The sequence below is a fragment of the Pseudophryne corroboree genome, chromosome 8 (genome assembly GCF_028390025.1).
Source record: "Pseudophryne corroboree isolate aPseCor3 chromosome 8, aPseCor3.hap2, whole genome shotgun sequence".
Classification (NCBI taxonomy): domain Eukaryota; kingdom Metazoa; phylum Chordata; class Amphibia; order Anura; family Myobatrachidae; genus Pseudophryne; species Pseudophryne corroboree.
The window spans coordinates 418,887,517-418,913,348 of NC_086451.1; the positions used below are offsets into that span (position 1 = coordinate 418,887,517).

The 25,832-nt window shown below is 44.0% G+C and overlaps 1 protein-coding gene across 2 annotated transcripts in view; it reads right to left on the reverse strand.

Annotated features, from left to right (window-relative positions):
* The window catches only part of LOC134949402 (leucine-rich repeat and fibronectin type III domain-containing protein 1-like), a 288,643-nt gene that overhangs the window by 76,276 nt on the left and 186,535 nt on the right, over nt 1–25,832 (reverse strand). The window contains exon 2 of one of the 2 annotated variants that reach the window (XM_063937954.1): nt 21,141–21,234. The gene's annotated coding sequence lies outside the window, so the exon portion shown is untranslated. The remainder of the gene's footprint in view (nt 1–21,140; nt 21,235–25,832) is intronic. The other variant, XM_063937953.1, reaches the window with a different exon arrangement.

The following is a 25,832-nucleotide window of genomic DNA, read 5'->3' on the forward strand; positions in this document are numbered from 1 at the left end:
TTTATAGGAAACTTTCAGTAGGCACAACCAGGGATATGCTGAATTCACAGGAATCCCAAGAGACTGAATAACATAAAGTGACGTTATTTCTGAATGCAGAAAATTATAGACATAGGGGGTAATTCAGAGTTGATCACAGCAGCAAAACCATGGGGGTCATTCCGAGTTGATCGTAGCTGTGCAAAATTTTGCACAGCTACGATCAACTTTCCTGACATGCGGGGGGAGGCCCAGCAGCCCCGTATGTCAGTCCGTCCCCCGTCGCAGAAGTGCAAAGGCATCGCACAGCGGCGATGCCTTTGCACTTCAGGAGTACTGTAACTCCCGGCCAGCGCAGCTTTAGCGAGCTGGCCGGGAGCTACTCCTCGGCTCCCTGGCCTGCAGTGGCTGCGTAAGATGTCACGCAGCCGCTGCTGCCCGCCCCTCGTTCGGTACGGCCACGCCTGCATTGGCCGGACTGCGCCTATGAAACGGCGGCCAAATGCTGCCGTTCCGCCTCCTCCCGCCCATCAATCGCCTTTGCCTGTCAATCAGGCAGAGGCGATCGCTGTCCTGCCACAGCCATCAGCCTTCTCGCACAAAGGCGCAGCATGCGCAGCAGGGACCTGTTCGCTCTGCTGCTCGAAAACGCAGCAAGCGAACGGGTCGAAATGACCCCCCATGTGCACTGCTTGGGCAGATATAACATTTGCAGAGAGAGTTAGATTTGGGTGGGTTATTTTGTTTCTGCGCAGGGTAAATACTGGCTGCTTTATTTCTACACTGCAATTTAGATTTCAGTTTTAACACACCCCACCCAAATCTAACTCTCTCTGCACATGTTATAACTGCTCCTAACTGTAATTTTTCAAACCCAGCCTGTAACGTGGCAGTTAGGAGCTGATTGGCTGGTGAATTATCACCTTCCACTTTATCACTTCACCAGGCTTCATAAATCAGCCCCAAAGTGTCAATCAATCCGCTCCAAATGTATTTTTCACACACAGCCTGTACAATGGCAGGTAGAATATGATTGGTTGCTATGGCAACATCTCCACTTCTATAAACCCGCACCTTATTAAATATACCTTCTTAGTCTTGGGTAGCTGCTCGCTGGGGTAAAATCGAGAACAGCCTGTGTGAAGACTTGAATCTGATCAGCAAGAATTTGTGCTGGGGAAACAGACCCAGGTTCCATAGTTTCAGGTCCACAATGTCTGACCGGTGATAATGTTCTGAATAATGGGGGTAATTCCAAGTTGATCGCAGCAGGATTTTTTTTTAGCAGTTGGGCAAAACCATGTGCACTGCAGGTGGGGCAGATATAACATGTGCAGAGAGAGTTAGATTTGGGTGGGGTGTGTTCAATCTCCAATCTAATTTGCAGTGTAAAAATAAAGCAGCCAGTATTTACCCTGCACAGAAATAAAATAACCCACCCAAATCTAACTCTCTCTGCACATGTTATATCTGCCTCCCCTGCAATGCACATGGTTTTGCCCAACTGCTAAAAAAAATCCTGCTGGGATCAACTTGGAATTACCCCCTATATTCAATGAGAAGTGACAGCCTTTAGAGGTCTCTACCTGTAGCAGTCACCTTCCCCACAGAGCTGATCCTGCTTCCTGGAACTCAGCTGTCCCCAGGATTTCAGCTCTAGGGGTAGAAGACTGTCACTTATACTGCTTTCAAATCGCAAACCCTGCTTTTGAAACGGTTCTTTAAACGGTTCTTAAGCAGTTAAACCCCCTTCACATCGCATGTTGTAACCGGTATATTACCATTTCATTACCGTTTTGGTACCTTTCACACTGAACCCATTTCTCACATAGAAAACAGTGGTTGTGATTTTAAATGGACTTTTCTGGCCCACACATTATTAATAATTATTAATTATTAATTAATAATTTGGCAAGTCGTACGATGGAACCCAGCAGCTTCAAGCATCTTTACCATGTTTTTGTAGATTACTGCATCCTTCACTGTCCCAGTGATTTGTCTAGCAATTTCTTCATCCCCTCTGATCCTAAGCAGCTCCCTAACCTCCACATCACTCCAATTTGCCATTTTAAACTGTATTCTGTATAATAAAATGCTTCTTCACTCTCATGTGTTTCCTCCAGTTTATTTCCTGCTTCTGCCTGGTGACATCACGCATGGAGACAGCCTATCACCTTCTGTGGTTTGGAAATACCGTTTCTGAGCCTTTCAAATTGCACAATGAAACGGGTCTGAACTGTGTAGGACCCTGCTTTTTAACCATTTTAAAATACCAGTAATCTGTAACCAGTAAATTCAAAGTGGTCCTTTCACACCGCAGCTAGAACCATTTTGGAAGGCTTAAAAAACTGCAATTTACCGGGTTATAGCTGTGGTGTGAAAGGGGTATAACAGTCTATTATTGAGGTTTATACTGTAAGTAGACAGGACACAAAAAAGGTCATAATGGACGTTCTTACATACAGGTGTCCCCATATAACTAGCCTCCATACACCGCGTGATGCGAGACACCTGGCGAGAGGGAGCCACCATGTGCCGTGCCACTCTGCTAGCGACAGGCATCTTTTATTTTTTGCATTTTTTTTACCCGAAAATGTGTCTTAGACACATAGTGACTAGGATGCACCTGGAGACTGCATACCTACCAACTGTCCTGATTCTCGCAGAACAGTCCCATTTTTTAGGGACTATCCTGCTGTCTCTCCGTCGGTCAGCAGTGTCCCGCAGTGGGAGGGGGGAAGGGCAGTTGGGAGGCTCCTGTCACTCACTGCTTTGCTTAGTGCAGAGCAGAGTAGCGATGAATAGACGCTGTGCGCTAAAATGGGAGGCGTGACCTGTGATCACTGCGTCCCCACGAAGCCGTGCCACTTTTCCCAAAAGTAATGCCCTCTTTTCAGCGGCACGCGGCTACGCCGCAGGGGGTCCTGGTTTCAGTGCCGTGGATATCAGGAGGTATGAGACTGTGCTGATTACTTTGATATCGGAAACTTGTATATCTGTATACAATGGATTCTGTAAAAAGTACAAAGCACGATGGAACTTGCAATGGAAAAAAGCCAGGGCCGCTGCATTGTAGCACTTCTTATACAGATTCAGACAAAGACAGATATGCAAGTGTTACATTATCAAATTAATCAGCACAGTATCCTCGTACGTCCTAGTCGCATGGTGACTAAGATGCATTTTCAGGTAAAAAGTTGCAAAAATAAGATGCCAGACATTAGCAGTACCGCACGGAACCTGACACACCGAAAGGGGCAGTTTAATGAGGGCTTACAGCAATAATGGATGAGGATATATCTGTAACAGACCAATGTTTACACAGGCAGATAATAACACTTGAGCTTGTAACAATGCAGTAACCTCTATTGACAACTAAATGGCAAGTTGTTATGCAACAGACAGTGTTCAATTGCCAGGGGATAACAGTTAAGTACTCAGAGATCGTATGCAGAGTACTGTCCAGCACATACATACAAAGCAATGTGTATCACTTATATCTGACTGTAGATGATTCACAGACACAGAAAAGATCAAACACAATAGTACACTAGTACCAATGTCAATTGCTGGAAACAGAATAACTTGTAAATATTCCAAGGTCAGGGCTGGCAGCAAACAAAATGTAGTCAAAAGGAATAGCCAAGGTCAGCAAAAATACACGGTACAAAGTATGAAACCAGTTTCAGCAACAACATGGTAGATCTCTCCAGCACAATTCACTACATTCATGCAGGAACTATCCCCGGTACGGATGAAATGCCAGGATGGCTATTTAAAGTATCCTGGTACCATAGAAGAATTCTGACAGTCCACCAATAACCTGTACACCTTGAGTGAAAGGGGCAGCTCGGATAAGAGAAGGATGCTAGTTGTATTATCCTGATAATAACCAGTGCTACTTCCGCAACACGAATTATGACACCAAGCGTTTCTAACAAAGTGATGCTAACTTCACATTCCATCCTTCCTATGTTTCTTTACATTCTCCACGTGTTCTCTGTGTGTCTTCACATTCAATTGTTACCCTTTGTCACCACAGGCACATTATTCTAAAACCAGGTACAGTATATTAGTTAACACTACATGGCTTCCCGGGTCACAAGGGGGCTGATTCAGGTCCCAATGCAAGCGGCACTTAGGACGCAAAGTATTAATGTTTGGTACTTTGCACTTGCACCGGTCCCGTACTACGGCTGCAAACGTCAAGCAATTGACAGTCTTCAGCCATATGAATGCAGGGAGGAAGCAGCAGCCGTTTCACAAAACAGAGACATGCCGTCTCCATATTGTGGTAGTGCAAGGCCAGGTCCTCTGTCGTCCAAAGGCTATATCCTGGCCTCTTGGAAGAAGCTGAGGTAGCCGGCTTGTCTCACCTCATAGGTCACTCAGCCGGCCAATGGAGTCGCAGGTGATCAAAAGCTGCGTCATAGCATGCAACACTGTATCACACATGCATGCAGAAAGCGTCTACCAGATGCCTCCTGCTGCATTACCTGTGCATCACTGCTGCTTCCAAAGCTCCAGATGTGCATCATTCTCTTCCAGCTCCATCCTTTGCTAAGCACACAATTACTGCCTTCCGCATTTCTTACCTTTATTGCCAAAAGAGAACTGTCAGGGATATCATCAGCTCTTATCATTAAATACACAATTTGTATTGACCAAAATCTTTGTGTAACACCACTATAAAACTAATTATGTTACTGACAAATGTAAAGGTTTATAAAATCCATAAACGGCTAACAAACCAAAGCTGAGAGAAAGACTCAGTGTGCGTCGTCTTTTCTGAAGACTTCACAATGCCATGTACAGTATACTCACTGCAATAGGCACAGATAATGTAATATGTGCGTCTCACCCGTATTATACAGGATGTGATATAGGGCACTGGTTCAGGGATGGACGGTAATGCATTCGAAGCTGCGATTGTACCGGATGTATGTATGTATTGGGGTACCCACTGGCGGCCCTGCAAATCAGCATCACACGCAGCATTGGTCGCAGGACCTTTCATAACTGACCATATGAGATACACTATGGTCACACGGAATTGCTGCGGCTGAGACACTGGCACCATGTTTTCTGTACACGAGATAGCAGATGTAGACTGAGACGCGCCACAACAATGATTGCGACATGCTTGCATTTGTGCCGGCACTCCCTGTTACCTCCGCCATATGGCCCCTGTCAATCTGGAATTAAATCCTCATTGCGAGCGTCACTGCAATGGTATATTGGCGCAGTGCGTCCGCTACACATGCGTAGTCGGCTGATCATCGCTCAACTGCATAAAAATCAGCATTGCGTACATCTATAAATCAGGGGCACACTTAGTGAGAGATGCGTCTCTTCTACAGTCACATTATATAATAAACTGACAATTGTGTCGGTATTACACTGACAGGTGTCTCCTCTACATCACATCTATTGTATTACACTGACAGAATCTCCTCTACATCACATCTATTGTATTACACTGACAGGTGTATCCTCTACATCACATCTATTGTATTACACTGACAGGTGTCTCCTCTACATCACATCTATTGCATTACACTGACAGGTGCTCCTCTACATCACATCTATTGTATTACACTGACAGGTGTCTCCTCTACATCACATCTATTGTATTACACTGACAGAATCTCCTCTACATCACATCTATTGTATTACACTGACAGGTGTATCCTCTACATCACATCTATTGTATTACACTGACAGGTGTCTCCTCTACATCACATCTATTGTATTACACTGACAGGTGTCTCCTCTACATCACATCTATTGTATTACACTGACAGCTGTCTCCTCTACATCACATCTATTGTATTACACTGACAGGTGTATCATCTACATCACATCTATTGTATTACACTGACAGGTGTCTCCTCTACATCACATCTATTGTATTACACTGACAGGTGTCTCCTCTACATCACATCTATTGTATTACACTGACAGGTGTCTCCTCTACATCACATCTATTGTATTACACTGACATAATCTCCTCTACATCACATCTATTGTATTACACTGACAGGTGTATCCTCTACATCACATCTATTGTATTACACTGACAGGTGTCTCCTCTACATCACATCTATTGTATTACACTGACAGGTGTCTCCTCTACATCACATCTATTGTATTACACTGACAGCTGTCTCCTCTACATCACATCTATTGTATTACACTGACAGGTGTCTCATCTACATCACATCTATTGTATTACACTGACAGGTGTCTCCTCTACATCACATCTATTGTATTACACTGACAGCTGTCTCCTCTACATCACATCTATTGTATTACACTGACAGGTGTCTCCTCTACATCACATCTATTGTATTACACTGACAGAATCTCCTCTACATCACATCTATTGTATTACACTGACAGGTGTATCCTCTACATCACATCTATTGTATTACACTGACAGGTGTCTCCTCTACATCACATCTATTGTATTACACTGACAGAATCTCCTCTACATCACATCTATTGTATTACACTGACAGGTGTCTCCTCTACATCACATCTATTGTATTACACTGACAGGTGTCTCCTCTACATCACATCTATTGTATTACACTGACATGTGTCTCCTCTACATCACATCTATTGTATTACACTGACAGGTGTCTCCTCTACATCACATCTATTGTATTACACTGACAGGTGTATCCTCTACATCACATCTATTGTATTACACTGACAGGTGTATCCTCTACATCACATCTATTGTATTACACTGACAGGTGTATCCTCTACATCACACCTATTGTATTACACTGACAGGTGTATCCTCTACATCACACCTATTGTATTACACTGACGGGTGTATCCTCTACATCACATCTATTGTATTACACTGACAGGTGTCTCCTCTACATCACAGCTATTGTATTACACTGACAGGTGTCTCCTCTACATTACACCTATTGTATTACACTGACAGGTGTCTCCTCTACATCACATCTATTGTATTACACTGACAGGTGTCTCCTCTACATCAAAATGTGGAGAAGATAATGTTCAACAAAATGAATTATAATCAATTCCTCCGTGGAGACATTCACCAGCAATTGCCTCCAGAAAGTACACAGGGACCTGAGATGGTAGATTCCAGTGAGGACGAATTAATACTCTGTGAGGAGGAGGATATACACAGTGAAAGGGGTGAGGAATCGGAGGATGAGGAGGAGGTGGACATCTTGCCTCTGTAGAGCCAGTTTGAGCAAGGAGAGATTGATTGCTTCTTTTTTTGGTGGGGGCCCAAACCAACCAGTCATTTCAGCCACAGTCATGTGGCAGACCCTGTCGCTGAAATGATGGGTTTGTTAAAGTGTGCATGTCCTGTTTATACAACATAAGGGTGGGTGGGAGGTGAGGTCCCAAGGACAATTCCATCTTGCACCTCTTTTTTTTATTATTTATCTTTGCATCATGTGATGTTTGGGGCCAATTTTTATAAGTGCCATCCTGTCTGCCACTGCAGTGCCACTCCTAGATGGGCCAGGTGTTTGTGCCGGCCACTTGGGTCGCTTAGCTTAGTCATCCAGCGACCTTGGTACAAATTTTAGGACTAAAAATAATATTGTGAGGTGTTCAGAATAGACTGCAAATTAGAGATGAGCACTTGAAATTTTTCGGGTTTTGTGTTTTGGTTTTGGGTTCGGTTCCGCGGCCGTGTTTTGGGTTCGACCGCGTTTTGGCAAAACCTCACCGAATTTTTTTTGTCGGATTCGGGTGTGTTTTGGATTCGGGTGTTTTTTTCAAAAAACCCTAAAAAACAGCTTAAATCATAGAATTTGGGGGTCATTTTGATCCCAAAGTATTATTAACCTCAAAAACCATAATTTCCACTCATTTTCAGTCTATTCTGAATACCTCACACCTCACAATATTATTTTTAGTCCTAAAATTTGCACCGAGGTAGCTGTGTGAGTAAGATAAGCGACCCTAGTGGCCGACACAAACACCGGGCCCATCTAGGAGTGGCACTGCAGTGTCACGCAGGATGGCCCTTCCAAAAAACACTCCCCAAACAGCACATGACGCAAAGAAAAAAAGAGGCGCAATGAGGTAGCTGTGTGAGTAAGATAAGCGACCCTAGTGGCCGACACAAACACCTGGCCCATCTAGGAGTGGCACTGCAGTGTCACGCAGGATGGCCCTTCCAAAAAACACTCCCCAAACAGCACATGACGCAAAGAAAAAAAGAGGCGCAATGAGGTAGCTGTGTGAGTAAGATAAGCGACCCTAGTGGCCGACACAAACACCGGGCCCATCTAGGAGTGGCACTGCAGTGTCACGCAGGATGGCCCTTCCAAAAAACACTCCCCAAACAGCACATGACGCAAAGAAAAAAAGAGGCGCAATGAGGTAGCTGTGTGAGTAAGATAAGCGACCCTAGTGGCCGACACAAACACCTGGCCCATCTAGGAGTGGCACTGCAGTGTCACGCAGGATGGCCCTTCCAAAAAACACTCCCCAAACAGCACATGACGCAAAGAAAAAAAGAGGCGCAATGAGGTAGCTGTGTGAGTAAGATAAGCGACCCTAGTGGCCGACACAAACACCGGGCCCATCTAGGAGTGGCACTGCAGTGTCACGCTGGATGGCCCTTCCAAAAAACACTCCCCAAACAGCACATGACGCAAAGAAAAAAAGATGCGCAATGAGGTAGCTGTGTGAGTAAGATAAGCGACCCTAGTGGCCGACACAAACACCGGGCCCATCTAGGAGTGGCACTGCAGTGTCACGCAGGATGGCCCTTCCAAAAAACACTCCCCAAACAGCACATGACGCAAAGAAAAATTAAAGAAAAAAGAGGTGCAAGATGGAATTGTCCTTGGGCCCTCCCACCCACCCTTATGTTGTATAAACAGGACATGCACACTTTAACCAACCCATCATTTCAGTGACAGGGTCTGCCACACGACTGTGACTGAAATGACGGGTTGGTTTGGACCCCCACCGAAAAAGAAGCAATTAATCTCTCCTTGCACAAACTGGCTCTACAGAGTCAAGATGTCCACCTCATCATCATCCTCCGATATATCACCGTGTACATCCCGCTCCTCACAGATTATCAATTCGTCCCCACTGGAATCCACCATCTCAGCTCCCTGTGTACTTTGTGGAGGCAATTGCTGCTGGTCAATGTCTCCACGGAGGAATTGATTATAATTCATTTTAATGAACATCATCTTCTCCACATTTTCTGGAAGTAACCTCGTACGCCGATTGCTGACAAGGTGAGCGGCGGCACTAAACACTCTTTCGGAGTACACACTTGTGGGAGGGCAACTTAGGTAGAATAAAGCCAGTTTGTGCAAGGGCCTCCAAATTGCCTCTTTTTCCTGCCAGTATAAGTACGGACTGTCTGACGTGCCTACTTGGATGCGGTCACTCATATAATCCTCCACCATTCTTTCAATGGTGAGAGAATCATATGCAGTGACAGTAGACGACATGTCCGTAATCGTTGTCAGGTCCTTCAGTCCGGACCAGATGTCAGCATCAGCTCCAGACTGCCCTGCATCACCGCCAGCGGGTGGGCTCGGAATTCTGAGCCTTTTCCTCGCACCCCCAGTTGCGGGAGAATGTGAAGGAGGAGATGTTGACAGGTCGCGTTCCGCTTGACTTGACAATTTTGTCACCAGCAGGTCTTTGAACCCCAGCAGACTTGTGTCTGCCGGAAAGAGAGATCCAAGGTAGGTTTTAAATCTAGGATCGAGCACGGTGGCCAAAATGTAGTGCTCTGATTTCAACAGATTGACCACCCGTGAATCCTTGTTAAGCGAATTAAGGGCTCCATCCACAAGTCCCACATGCCTAGCGGAATCGCTCCCTTTTAGCTCCTCCTTCAATGCCTCCAGCTTCTTCTGCAAAAGCCTGATGAGGGGAATGACCTGACTCAGGCTGGCAGTGTCTGAACTGACTTCACGTGTGGCAAGTTCAAAAGGTTGCAGAACCTTGCACAACGTTGAAATCATTCTCCACTGCGCTTGAGACAGGTACATTCCACCTCCTATATCGTGCTCAATTGTATAGGCTTGAATGGCCTTTTGCTGCTCCTCCAACCTCTGAAGCATATATAGGGTTGAATTCCACCTCGTTACCACTTCTTGCTTCAGATGATGGCAGGGCAGGTTCAGGCGTTTTTGGTGGTGCTCCAGTCTTCTGTACGTGGTGCCTGTCCTCCGAAAGTGTCCCGCAATTCTTCTGGCCACCGACAGCATCTCTTGCACGCCCCTGTCGTTTTTAAAAAAATTCTGCACCACCAAATTCAAGGTATGTGCAAAACATGGGACGTGCTGGAATTTGCCCATATTTAATGCACACACAATATTGCTGGCGTTGTCCGATGCCACAAATCCACAGGAGAGTCCAATTGGGGTAAGCCATTCCGCGATGATCTTCCTCAGTTGCCGTAAGAGGTTTTCAGCTGTGTGCGTATTCTGGAAACCGGTGATACAAAGCGTAGCCTGCCTAGGAAAGAGTTGGCATTTGCGAGATGCTGCTACTGGTGCCGCCGCTGCTGTTCTTGCACTACCCAGTGGGCTGTCACAGTCATATAGTCCTGACCCTGCCCTGCTCCACTTGTCCACATGTCCGTGGTTAAGTGGACATTGGGTACAACTGCATTTTTTAGGACACTGGTGAGTCTTTTTCTGACGTCCGTGTACATTCTCGGTATCGCCTGCCTAGAGAAGTGGAACCTAGATGGTATTTGGTAACGGGGGCACACTACCTCAACAAATTGTCTAGTTCCCTGTGAACTAACGGAGGATACCGGACGCACGTCTAACACCAACATAGTTGTCAAGGCCTCAGTTATCCGCTTTGCAACAGGATGACTGCTGTGATATTTCATCTTCCTCGCAAAGGACTGTTGGACAGTCAATTGCTTGGTGGAAGTAGTAAAAGTGGGCTTACGACTTCCCCTCTGGGATGACCATCGACTCCCAGCAGCAACAACAGCAGCGCCAGCAGCAGTAGGCGTTACACGCAAGGATGCATCGGAGGAATCCCAGGCAGGAGAGGACTCGTCAGAATTGCCAGTGACATGGCCTGCAGGACTATTGGCATTCCTGGGGAAGGAGGAAATTGACACTGAGGGAGTTGGTGGGGTGGTTTGCGTGAGCTTGGTTACAAGAGGAAGGGATTTACTGGTCAGTGGACTGCTTCCGCTGTCGCCCAAAGTTTTTGAACTTGTCACTGACTTATTATGAATGCGCTGCAGGTGACGTATAAGGGAGGATGTTCCGAGGTGGTTAACGTCCTTACCCCTACTTATTACAGCTTGACAAAGGCAACACACGGCTTGACAAATGTTGTCCGCATTTCTGGTGAAATACTTCCACACCGAAGAGCTGATTTTTTTTGTATTTTCACCAGGCATGTCAACGGCCCTATTCCTCCCACGGACAACAGGTGTCTCCCCGGGTGCCTGACTTAAACAAACCACCTCACCATCAGAATCCTCCTTGTCAATTTCCTCCCCAGCGCCAGCAACACCCATATCCTCCTCATCCTGGTGTACTTCAACACTGACATCTTCAATCTGACTATCAGGAACTGGACTGCGGGTGCTCCTTCCAGCACTTGCAGGGGGCGTGCAAATGGTGGAAGGCGCATGCTCTTCACGTCCAGTGTTGGGAAGGTCAGGCATCGCAACCGACACAATTGGACTCTCCTTGTGGATTTGGGATTTCGAAGAACGCACAGTTCTTTGCGGTGCTTTTGCCAGCTTGAGTCTTTTCAGTTTTCTAGCGAGAGGCTGAGTGCTTCCATCCTCATGTGAAGCTGAACCACTAGCCATGAACATAGGCCAGGGCCTCAGCCGTTCCTTGCCACTCCGTGTGGTAAATGGCATATTGGCAAGTTTACGCTTCTCCTCCGACAATTTTATTTTAGATTTTGGAGTCCTTTTTTTACTGATATTTGGTGTTTTGGATTTTACATGCTCTGTACTATGACATTGGGCATCGGCCTTGGCAGACGACGTTGCTGGCATTTCATCGTCTCGGCCATGACTAGTAGCAACAGCTTCAGCACGAGGTGGAAGTGGATCTTGATCTTTCCCTAATTTTGGAACCTCAACATTTTTGTTCTCCATATTTTAATAGGCACAACTAAAAGGCACCTCAGGTAAACAATGGAGATGGATGGATACTAGTATACTTATGGATGGACGAGCGACTGCCGACACAGAGGTAGCTACAGCCGTGGACTACCATACTGTGTCTGCTGCTAATATAGACTGGATGATAATGAGATGAAATCAATATATATATATATATATATAATATCACTAGTACTGCAGCCGGACAGGTATATATATTTATTATGTAATGACTGATGATGGACCTGCTGGACACTGTCAGCTCAGCAGCACCGCAGACTGCTACAGTAAGCTACTATAGTAGTATGTATAAAGAAGAAAGAAATAAAAAACCACGGGTAGGTGGTATACAATTATGGATGGACGAGCAACTGCCGACACAGAGGTAGCTACAGCCGTGGACTACCGTACTGTGTCTGCTGCTAATATAGACTGGATGATAATGAGATGAAATCAATATATATATATATATAATATCACTAGTACTGCAGCCGGACAGGTATATATATTTATTATGTAATGACTGATGACGGACCTGCTGGACACTGTCAGCTCAGCAGCACCGCAGACTGCTACAGTAAGCTACTATAGTAGTATGTATAAAGAAGAAAGAAAAAGAAAAAAAACACGGGTAGGTGGTATACAATTATGGATGGACCAGCGACTGCCGACACAGAGGTAGCTACAGCCGTGGACTACCGTACTGTGTCTGCTGCTAATATAGACTGGATGATAATGAGATGAAATCAATATATATATATATAATATCACTAGTACTGCAGCCGGACAGGTATATATATTTATTATGTAATGACTGATGACGGACCTGCTGGACACTGTCAGCTCAGCAGCACCGCAGACTGCTACAGTAAGCTACTATAGTAGTATGTATAAAGAAGAAAGAAAAAAAAAAACCACGGGTAGGTGGTATACAATTATGGATGGACCAGCGACTGCCGACACAGAGGTAGCTACAGCCGTGGACTACCGTACTGTGTCTGCTGCTAATATAGACTGGATGATAATGAGATGAAATCAATATATATATATATAATATCACTAGTACTGCAGCCGGACAGGTATATATATTTATTATGTAATGACTGATGACGGACCTGCTGGACACTGTCAGCTCAGCAGCACCGCAGACTGCTACAGTAAGCTACTATAGTAGTATGTATAAAGAAGAAAGAAAAAAAAAAAACCACGGGTAGGTGGTATACAATTATGGATGGACCAGCGACTGCCGACACAGAGGTAGCTACAGCCGTGGACTACCGTACTGTGTCTGCTGCTAATATAGACTGGATGATAATGAGATGAAATCAATATATATATATATATAATATCACTAGTACTGCAGCCGGACAGGTATATATATTTATTATGTAATGACTGATGACGGACCTGCTGGACACTGTCAGCTCAGCAGCACCGCAGACTGCTACAGTAAGCTACTATAGTAGTATGTATAAAGAAGAAAGAAAAAAAAAAAAACCACGGGTAGGTGGTATACAATATTATATATATATTATATACAATTATATATATATATATATATATATATATATATTAAACTGGTGGTGACTGGTGGTCAGGTCACTGGTCACACTATCAGCAACTTGCAAGTAGTACTCCTAAGCAGACAATCACAATATATATTATACTGGTGGTCAGTGTGGTCACAATGGCAGTGTGGCACTCTGGCAGCAAAAGTGTGCACTGTACGTTATATGTACTCCTGAGTCCTGCTCTCAGACTCTAACTGCTCCCCACTGTCAGTGTCTCCCCCACAAGTCAGATAATATACAGTCACACTATCTATCACTTCAGCAAGTAACTAGTACTCCTCCTAATGCTCCCCAAAATTACTACTGTGTCTCTCTCTACTGTCTCACTCTCTTCTCTATAAACGGAGAGGACGCCAGCCACGTCCTCTCCCTATGAATCTCAATGCACGTGTGAAAATGGCGGCGACGCGCGGCTCCTTATATAGAATCCGAGTCTCGCGATAGAATCCGAGCCTCGCGAGAATCCGACAGCGGGATGATGACGTTCGGGCGCGCTCGGGTTAACCGAGCAAGGCGGGAAGATCCGAGTCGCTCGGACCCGTGTAAAAAAACATGAAGTTCGGGCGGGTTCTGTTTCCGAGGAACCGAACCCGCTCATCTCTACTGCAAATGAGTGGAAATTATGGTTATTGAGGTTAATAATACTATAGTATCAAAATTACCCCCAAATTCTATGATTTAAGCTGTTTTTGAGGGAGTTTTGAAAAAAAAAAACACCCGAATCCAAAACACACCCGAATCCGACAAAAAAATTTCAGGGAGGTTTTGCCAAAACATGTTCAAATACAAAACACGGCCGCGGAACCGAATCCAAAACCAAAACACAAAACCCGAAAAATTTCCGGTGCACATCTCTACATATATTATATTACACTGACAGGTGTCTCCTCTACATCACATTGTATTACACTGACATACATCACATATATTGTATTACACTGGCAGGTGTCTCCTCTACATCACACCTATTGTATTACGCTGACAGGTGACTCCTCTACATCAACATCACATCTATTGTATCACACTGACAGGTGTCATCTCTATATTATACCTATTGCAATAAACAGACAGGGGTCTCCTCTACATTACACCTATTATGTTACACTGACAGGTGCCTCCTCTACATCACATCTATTGTATTACACTGACAGGTGTCTCCTGTACATCAGATCTATTGTATTACACTGACAGGTGTCTCCTCTACATCACATCTATTGTATTACACTGACAGGTGTCTCCTCTACATCACATCTAGTGTATTACACTGACAGGTGTCTCCTCTACATCACATCTAGTGTATTACACTGACAGGTGTCTCCTCTACATCACATCTATTGTATTACACTGACAGGTGCCTTCTCTACATCACATCTATTGTATTACACTGACAGGTGTCTCCTGTACATCAGATCTATTGTATTACACTGACAGGTGTCTCCTCTACATCACATCTATTGTATTACACTGACAGGTGTCTCCTCTATATCACACCTATTATGTTACACTGACAGATGCCTCCTCTATGTGACATACAATGTATTGGATCACACTGAAGGTGTCTCTTCTACATTACACGTGATATATTTCATGAACAGGGGTATCCTACACATTAGATATAGAATAATACAGTATGTGCTACAATATTTTTGTAAAATAGTTGCAAAATGGGAGGTACTCAATTTCCTGCGAAGAAGCATCGGGAGTAAACAATGGGCATTTTCTGTGATTTTTCCCAATGTTTCTTTAATATTTTTTTCGGGGTATCCAATAGGTCACCCAAAAAACAATCATTTTCACCAGAAAACACACAGGTTCAGTGAAACCTGTATGTTTTAGTAGTATAACAGCCCTGTTTTCGGATGAAAACGGGCGGTTTTCGGGGATTCTGCTTTGCCTGCTGGAGGCAGGTGAAACAAAATCCCAGATACGCTTATCGGGGCTAACTGACTAGCCCCTCGGCAATACAATTACCTGTGATCAATGATCGGGGGTAATTGAATACTCCCCATAGTGTCTTCTGTCACATATGGTGAATTGTACAAAATAAATTCTGCAAGATTGTGCTTACCCTTTATAAGTTTATTTGCCTTTGATGTATATTTATAATCCTGATGTCTGTTGGTTTAATAGTAATGGTAGAAAGTCCTGTTATAACATTATAGAGAGGGGTTCAGTTTGATTTACCGACGGTCGTGATGCTGGCTGTCAGTACACCGACAACGGTATCCCGACCGTCAGTATATGCCGGCAGCGGGGCGAAAGCAAAGAGCCACCTTTCAGGCTAGGAGGCTCGCTGCTCTCGCCACAGGTTCTATTCCCACTCTATGGGGGGAATTCAAATGTCTGAGAAGTTGGTTGTGTGTCTGTTTTTTCCTGCCTATTAGATAGGAAAAAAACAGACACCTGACTGACTTTTCAAACAATTGAATACCCCCTATGTGTGTCGAAGACACCCGTGAGTGGGAATAGCCCCTGTGAGACGGGATTCTGGCTGTCGGTATTGTCAGCAGTCGGGATTCTGGCCATGGTATCCTGACCGCCGGGTTCCTAACTGCCGGCAAATGAACTGCATCCCATAGAGAGCTATAAAGACTTATATCATTTATTGTGCTAGGGTATTCTTAGAAAAGAATGTCTAATTATGGATGGTTCTCCAGATTTTAGTAGAGGCAATCAATGTATAAAAAATGGACTATTATTCAAAGAGGAAGAAATTCAACCTTAAAGCATAAAATAATTGAAATTAACATACACATTTTAAAACGAGGATAAAAAAACACTAAAAGCAAAAAATAAAATATCAAGAGATAGAAAATAAAAAAAACTATACAGGGGTGTATGCGAAAAGAGGAACATCGCAACCTCAACATAGCTGCAACGTATATCACAGATCTCTGCTTCTTCAGGCTTCCTGACTTGCCTGAGGAAGTAGAGATCAGCGATACGCATTGCAGCTATTTAGAGGATAGTATTTTCCTATTTTCCCAATCCCATGCTAGGCACCCCGAAGGTCTATATTTTTTGTTTAAAAAATAAAATAGTATTTGACGTGTTTTTAAATAGATGCTATTAATTTTATGCATTAAAAATAACTGGACAATTTCTAATTAAGTTTTGAAAAAAATATTTGCCGGTTAGGTGGTCAAAGCAAGGAGTGAAAAGCAGTAAGAGGGCTATTGTACAAGAGGCTGGTTCTGCACGCAGCCCCGCTACGGGGAAGGGAGAGTGAAAGAGCAACTGCAAAGGCGGCTTTAACGTTCATTTTTTTAATGATGTTTCTAACAGTGGAAATTCTAAGCTGGAGGCACTTTACACATCTATGTACAGCCCTCTCCTGCTCTGTATCAGTCAGTGACGGTATCTCTATTTTCAAGCCCTCAGCCAGCTGCTCGGATTGCCAATAGCAGGTATTGTTAGAGGTGAGAATGGTCACGGTGTTCACTCAACTGTGGAATTGTCTTCACCTGGCTTAATTTAAGCTTTAATGAGTCAATCACATATAGAAGCCTCAAAATAAAAATTATTAATGAGTCCGCTAGAAGTAGAGATGAGCAGTTCAGTACTCCAGACATCCAAATCCATCCGAATTTTAGGGATCTGAACCAAACCAAAACCTGGTCTGGACCTCCCGAGGAGATCTAATTCAAACTGAGTGGTTCGGATCTTCCCGCAGTTTGGAATTTGGATTTTAAATTTGAATCTTGGTTTTGGATTGCAAACATTACATGACTTTATGAATACAAAAGAGAAAAAATAAAAGAACTTCTTTTGTTGGCGCACTCTTTTTACAAAACTAGTTGTGAGAGGAGAATTCCGTTATTGGTGATGATATCAAAAATGATTTAAAACGTAACCTTTAATGGGTTTAAACTAATATTATGTCTCCTAAAGAAAATAGAGAAATATAAAAGAAACTCTTAATGGTAGGGCAGCAGGCTACATTGTAATCTTCAAATAACAATACTATTATAAATGTTGGTAGTGTATTTACATTTATTCTGAGTGGTAGAAAACGGGAAACCAAAATCGGTCCTGGATTGGACCTTATCTAGAAGCAACCTCAAAATTTGAACATGTGATCAATTAAGTTCACCATTACTGGACTAATCCCATAGAGATATAAAAGATTTTTTTATAAATGGGCAAATCTACTATCCTCTTATTAGTGTCAAGGAAAGCAGGGAGAAAGAAATAGAAGAAAAAAGATAACAGAGCTAAATCTGCTGGCAATGTTAAGGCCAGTACTGACGGGAGAGATGTGTGCTGAGCGATCTTAACACAGACCGCTCAGCACACATCTCTCCCCACCGCTCAGCACAGCGTGATGTGTTGAGCGAGGGGAAGGACGGACGGGGGGGGCCGCTCCCTTCACACAGCGGTGAAGTGAGCGACCCGCTAGATTGAGCCTGCATGCAGGCCAATCTAGCACCGGCGATAGCGATGCGCGGGGCCGTGCATCACTATTGCTGGGGGGGCATACACCCAACAGATCCCTGCTTAAAATCTAAGCAATCTAGTCAGATTGCTTAGATTTTAAACGCGGATCTCTCCGTGTGTACCCCCCTTTCGATTGGAGTGTCCCAATAATTTATTGGGACACTCCAGTCTAACATTGACAGCAGATTCAGCTCTGTTTTCTTTTTTTCTTCTATTTCTTTCTCTGTGCTTTCCTTGACACTGATAAGAGGATAGTAGATTTGCCCATTTATAAAAATATGCTCCTGATGAAGCTGAATGTCCTATAACCAGCGAAACGCGTAGAGCCTGAATCTGTTAGCCGACACCACATTAGCGACATTGGACTCCTGTTATCCATCTTTGGCATCAATTGGACACTATACTCCACCACCTGGGTTCAGCTTAAGCACTCAAATCTTTGGATTCCCCTTTGGCCATAAATGGACATTTCCTAAGGCTGATAGCACATCAAGGGATGACTCCAACCGCTCTGGTAATGGGGGTCATTCCGACCTGATCGCTCGCTGCAGTCTATCGCTGCGCAGCAATCGGGTCGGAAATTGCGCATGCGCCAGCGCATGCTGGACGGCCGAAGTCCGTCGTTAAGTAGCGATAGCCTCTGCCTGATTGACAGGCAGAGGCGGTCGCAGAGCGGGAGGGGGCTGGATGGCGGCATTAAGCCGCCGTTTAGGGGGCGCGGTCCGGCCAACGCAGGCGTGGCCGGACCGTTGGAGGTGCAGGTCGCTGTGGCTGCGTGACGTCTCACGCAGCCGCTGCGGCCAGTCGTAGCGACGATCAACTCCCGGCCAGCCGCAGGAGCTGGGCTGGCCGGGAGTTACTCCACAAATACAAAAGCATCGCCGCTGTGCGATGCTTTTGTTTTTGTGCGGGGGGGGGGGGGGGGGGCGGACTGACAGGCGAGGTGGACTAGCCCTGTGCTGGGCATCCCCACGCATGTCAGGGACGATGATCGTAGCTGTGCTAAATTTACACAGCTACGATCAACTCGGAATGATCTCCAATATCCATTGCTTATTGCTGACTGTTATTATTTGTCGGAGGTCCTAGCCTATGAGGAATTATTTACAGGACCCTTTTTGGTGGATCGGCTGACATATAATCATTCCAATTTGTTGGCAGTATTAATCTAAATTAACATAGGGCATTGTGCACATTCTATTAGTTTTCATTTATATGTACTGTATACCCTTTTTTATATATTTATTTTTTGAATGTTCATTGGTAAATGAATTGTTTATTTTATATTTTTACACACCATCCAGATTTTTTATACTTTTACAGCCAGCGTTGGTTTCTGTACTGTTTTTGTTAGACCTCCCAGTCTGAGGCGTGTGTACGGAGAAGAGAAGCCAGTTTGTGATGGATCTTTTGCACCCAGCATTGGACTTTGCATGTGCCAATACTATTAATGACAATGGTTGTGGCTGCAAATGTGGAAAACATTGGGCGGTGTGACCGTAAGCATGAAGCCAAATGGATATTCTCATTAGCATAAGGTAGCAAATTTGGCTTTATGTCCAATTCAGAATTAGGCACTTACTCTTCTTTTTAAATTTGCACCCTGCAGAGGCATATACATACTTACATACTCTCCTGGCAGGTGCAGTGGACTTCCAATTTTTCGGGTAGTCCCCGCGGACCCAGGGAAGAATGGGTGGATCTCTCGTATCCTGCTCACTTCCTAGAGAAGCTGGCAGTTGGCTGAGCTAAAATGATGCAAATAACATCAATTTAGCCCCACCCTCTCCCCATAAGCCCATGATTTATGGCACTTTGCTGCAATGGGGATGGGGCGTAATGAGATAAAGAGACAAGCCCCGTCCCAGAGTGGTCACCTCCATCTCCCTACCCGAAAGTAGTCAGCTGTATCTTTCCACACTAGGTCAGTTCCATCTCTCTGCCTACAGATTGGTCACCTGCATGTCCGGCCCCCAGAGTGTCAGCTGCATCTCCCTGTCCCCAGAGTGGTCAGCTGCATCTCCCTGTTCCCAGAGTGGTCAGCTGCATCTCCCTGCCTCCGGAGTGTTCACCTGCATCTCCCTGCCTCCAGAGTGGTCACCTGCATCTCCCCACCTCCAGAGTGGTTACCTGCATCTCCCCGCCTCCAGAGTGGTCAGCTGCATCTCCCCACCTCCAGAGTGGTCACCTGCATCTCCCCTCCCCCAGAATGGTCAGCTGCATCTCCCTGCCTCCAGAGTGGTCAGATGCATCACCCTGTCCCCAGAGTGGCCGCCTGCATCTCCCTGTCCCCAGAGTGGTCACCTGCATCTCTCTATCCCCAGAGTGGTCACCTGCATCTCACTACCTCCAGAGTGGTCACCTGCATCTCCCTGTCCCCAGAGTGGTCAGCTGCATCTCCCTGCCTCCAGAGTGGTCAGCCGCATCTCCCTGCCCCCAGAGTGGTCAGCTGCATCTCCCCACCTCCAGAATGGTCACCTGCATCTCCCCACCTCCAGAGTGGTCACCTGCATATCCACACCCCCAGGGTGGTCAGCTGCATCTCCCCACCTCCAGAATGGTCACCTGCATCTCCCCACCTCCAGAGTGGTCTCCTGCATATCCACACCCCCAGAGTGGTCAGCTGCATCTCCCTGCCCCCATAGTGGTCAGCTGCATCTCCCTGCCCCCATAGTGGTCAGCTGCATCTCCCTGCCTCCAGAGTGGTCAGCTGCATCTCCCTGCCTCCAGAGTGGTTACCTGCATCTCCCGCCGCCAGAGTCGTCACCTGCATCTCCCCACCTCCAGAGTGGTCACCTGCATACCCACACCCCCAGAGTGGTCAGCTGCATCTCCCCGCCCTCAGACTGGTCACCTGAATCATCTCTCCGGGATTCTCCAGGAGAGGAGCAACATAAAGTCGTTAAGTATGGGAATATATGCCTTCTCATTTGTATTTGATTAATTGAAGAACACAACTTAACCAGTGGTACCCAAAGTCCCAAACATTTGCATACAGCTACAGTTTCTATACCTACCTACCTCTTACTGGCGGTGTTAATGTTACATCTTGGAGCTAACAGGCCGGTGTCGATGTCATGTTTGCATTGCGACAAGGGAGCATTGCTGGATCTAAAAAATCAAAAAAGACATTTATTACTTATAAAGGCATTGTACAAAGCTCTCGGATTATACAGCAATGAGTACAGAAAACACCTAATAAATCTTTTAGATCTGCATTGCATTGTCATAAAGGGCCACTTTATAGTGCAGTAACAAAGTTGGTCATAAAAAACAGCATTTTACTGTATGTACCTGACAGTTCTCATTATTATCACATCAATTGTACTAGATCTAGACATAGTGTAAGGCCGCCCAGCACAAACCATCAATACGCTTTTCATTTTTAAAGACACAGATTTAAATCCTCATTATTATATGTGCCACAGTTATTACATATCTCTATTGCTGTACTCCATTTGCTTGTATGATATATATCCTCATCCGCTGCTGAGTGTGATAAACGTATAAGGAGAAAACATAAAAGCCAATTGCAGATTGCTGGTGGAGCAGTGTCAAATTGTGTAAGTAAATGAGCCGGTATTTAGATGATAGGTCGACAGTGTATTAGTCGACAGTCAATAGGTCAACAGGTACAATAGGTTGACAGGTTCAAAAGGTCGAAAGGACAATGTCGACACAAAAATGGTCAACACATTTTTTCCCTACGTTTTCTCAACATATGCTTGATTTACTATCCACGTGGACATCTATTGGGAATAGTAACCTGTGACAAGCGGAGTGGAGCGAGCCACATTGCACGAAACGTGGCGAGCGAAGGTATACAATTGCACCGATGGTGGTCACAAAACATGAAATATACAAGAATTGGTCTAAAAAAACAACTTGTGTCAACCATTGTCATGTCATGTCGACTGTTTCACCATGTCAACGTTTTGTACCTGTCGACCTTAACCACTGTCGACCTTATATCTGTCGACGTTTGTACCTGTTGACCTAACGCATGTCGACCATATGTTACCGACCTATTAACTGCCTACCTAGACATTGTAGATCTATTATACCACACCCAAATGAGCCCTCTAGTAACACTATAGATAGTCCGGACAGGTAAATGGACAGGAGACAAGTCCACAGGTGTGTGGAAAGATGGAGTAATACATGGAATCTCCGTATGAGTTAAAATAACCTGTTGTAACAGCTAATTAAAATGGAATGACCGGTATACTGGCACTGGACAGTCCGATTCCACCTAGTGACACATTGTGCAACTTGTACAACATATGTACTCGGAGGCCATTTCAAATATGGTAAAAACCTGTACAGAAAAACAAAAAATTGTTCAATGAAGATAGGGCTTATACAAAGGAGTCTGTGCCTGCAATAGCACTTCTATCACAGTGAGGAGCCCTCACCAACACGAAGATTCCACAGGCCAGATGTAGTGATGGTCGCCTAACTAAGTAAGGCGGCTGTGCGGGATGCCGGCTGAACTCGGACGTTTTTTCAAAGGGGCAATCACTCACAATGCATGGTTTTCTCTTGTAAGTCATTGCCCCTTTAAAAAAAAAGTCACAGTTTGGCCGGCATCCTGCATGGCTGCCAAACTCGGGCATCATAAGATCCGGCCCCACATATTAAGTCTCAGATACAGTACTGTAAAAGTTTCCCCATATAAAGCATTGGACATGTAACATCCTTGTTCTGTTATCTCCAATATGAGTTGGCGAAAACCAAATAATGAGGGAGATGTCTCAAGCCTTAGAGAGAGAAAGTGGAGAGAAAGTATCAACCAATGAGCACTTGACGCTTTTCAAACACAGCCTGTAAAACAACAGCAGCTGATTAGTTGGTACTTTGCCTTGATATATCTCCCCATCATCAATGAAAAAGTATTTTGTTCCTTCAGTGAAGCATTTTCTCATCTTCAATGGTATTAAAATGTTTTATATATATATATATATATATATATATATATTAAATAATGAGTAGAAATAAGGTAATATTTATTTATTAACAGTTTGCTTTACAATTGGAAACAATTATGAAAGGAAATTGGGTAATAAACAGTCATAGAGGTAGGAGGGCCCTGTTTGCAAGCTTACAATCTACAGGGCAGAGCTTTCAGGCTAGGTGTGCTTCATCTTTCTGCTTTCAGTGGGATCACTCCACTCAGACTTGACCTCAGCGTAAGGATGTATAAGGTTTTTCTTTCTCTTTTTATTTACTATTCACGGTGCATTTTCAGAATTGTGTGTTTTGCTTATTTACTCCTATTTTTCTGTATACTTTAACTCTGGAGATATTTCTCAATAAATCCTAAAAATGTATCAGTGTACCTATGTGTTCTTACGAAGTCACGTGCCAGGAATGGCCCATGCTACATGTAGGTGATAACTGCGATTTACAGATCTGGCGATTGCTGAAGCTCCATTCAATACTAGGTGTGGTAGCAGTTGAAGTAAAAACCACGTCATGACCGCCCATCTGTGTCAGGTTGGTGTATCTGAGCACAGGCAGGGGCGGGGTGCTGTGACAAGTAATACTGACAAGAGAATATTGAAAATGGGTGTGGTGCATAAATCCCTCACATACAAAAATCAATATCTGAAATGAGAGGACCATGCTTGAGAATGAATCAGAATAATATATGGATATAGGACAGGGCAGAGTGACAGTGGCTGTGTTTCTTTGTGTGTATGTGTCATACGGTACTCGCTTACTTTTTATAATGGAGTGTGTGCATGTGTGTGTGTGTGTGTGTGTGTGTGTGTGTGTGTGTGTGTGTATATACTAGTAATTGGGACCTGACTATGCCAGCTCACCCCCGTCTTGGACTGCTGAATTTGGCCTACTTACTATATATATATATATTGTCGAAGTAAAAAAAATATTACATAAAGAGTACATACAAACTACACACACATAAGTCGCTATACTTGCAAATACGCGCAGCGAGCACAGCAATATATGGTAACACACGCATTTACACGGACATGCCACAGAGATGGATTCAACACTTATTTCATACAGTACATAATTATAATAATATCAAGCGCCAGACATCATGATGATTTAAAATTATCTAATGAATTAATGTCATGAATGTGTATTATTTGAACGAAGCAAGATAGACCTGTCATATTTACTATTAAAACAACCAGCTTAATGTGAAGATTAAGTTGATACTTGTTATTAAGTTGTAGTACATTGCAACACGGAATTATGATTAAATGTATAAAAGCTAAAATCACTTTTATTAGAACGATAGATATTCCAAAACAGGTAATGAACAGGAAACTCAGGCCAGCCCCTTTGGACATCCCCAAGGCTGAGCCTGTTCAGCATATACAAAGAAACTAGTGACTCATCATGAATGAGAGAGAGTCCCCTCCCCCAGAAACTAGTTAACACATTTTGCTGGTCACACAGGAAGGTAGTTCCTGTTTTGGTCTCAGAGTGGCTGTAAGGTCTGAGACGATGATGGACTTGCTGGCAGATCAGTTCCTGTTTTGGTCTCAGAGTTGCTGTAAGGTCTCAGAGGGCGATGGAGTCCCAGCATTACATTACACAGAGAGAGAGAGTGATATGGAAAGACGAATTTATATAACTTAAGGATAATGGTATTGTATCGCTGGCGTGTAACTGTATGTAATTGTATGTAACTATGTTTTAACTGCTTACTGTGTGAGTTGTATTCATGTAACTATAGGTATACTGTACTTTGTAATATATATTGAATCCATATCCTTTTAATATCAAATATATACTTCAATGAGCTTTGGAACTCAGATAATGTGTGGGTGTATTGTTTTCTCTTATGGGATACAGTGTTTTGCGATGTACAGCGCACTTTTATCGTATATGGTAATAAGATGCGCCTGGCGTCTGCAATATATATTAGAGCGGGCATTTTAAATATTTGTGAGAAATCAATTTGGCATTCTTAGATGGGGCTGGTCCACGATATCACGTTCTTAATGATGCACTGTACATTATAAACGCGACGCTGTGGTCGATCAGCTTGTGATGGACGCATCATAAAAGCTGAGAAAATCATCATATCCGTGTGTATTGTTGTGTTATTAGTAAGACGCTGATATGAAATTCAAGGGACAATGCGTTTCTCATAATATTTAAGATGCTAAAATGTATTTTTATTGTTGCAAAACAAGGTTCAAATAAGTCATATTGTGTTTGATTCAGATTGGATTGTTTATCTGTTTAAATAGGTTTAAAAGTATATTTAAAAGTTGTTGCATAGCCTTGATATAGTTTTAATTTTTAACTCAGGCCTAAAATAACTTCTGGTGCTTGTATGGTGTGTGATTTCTTTGTGACAAAGGAAGCCGCATGGTCTGTCCTCCATTTTGGACTAACCACATGGCCTGTCCACCATTTTGTGTAACCCTCATGGATGTGGAAGGGGGAGGAGCAGTGGCCATTTTGGGAAGGTCATTTTTTCTAAATGGCTGATTTTCACTGCTCAGAATAATCAGCTTTCCTTGGTCACATCAAACACCATTTATGAGTCACCAATGCATTTATTTAACCCATGCCATAGTCAATTACAAATAGTTTCAGATGGGCCTAGTGAGAGTTAAGAGATGAATACTTGATGTAAGAATTACACACAGATTAAAAAAAAAAAGTTTTTTTTTCTTTTACCTCTAGGATTTAGTTAAAATCTGCTTGCTAGTTTAGGATAG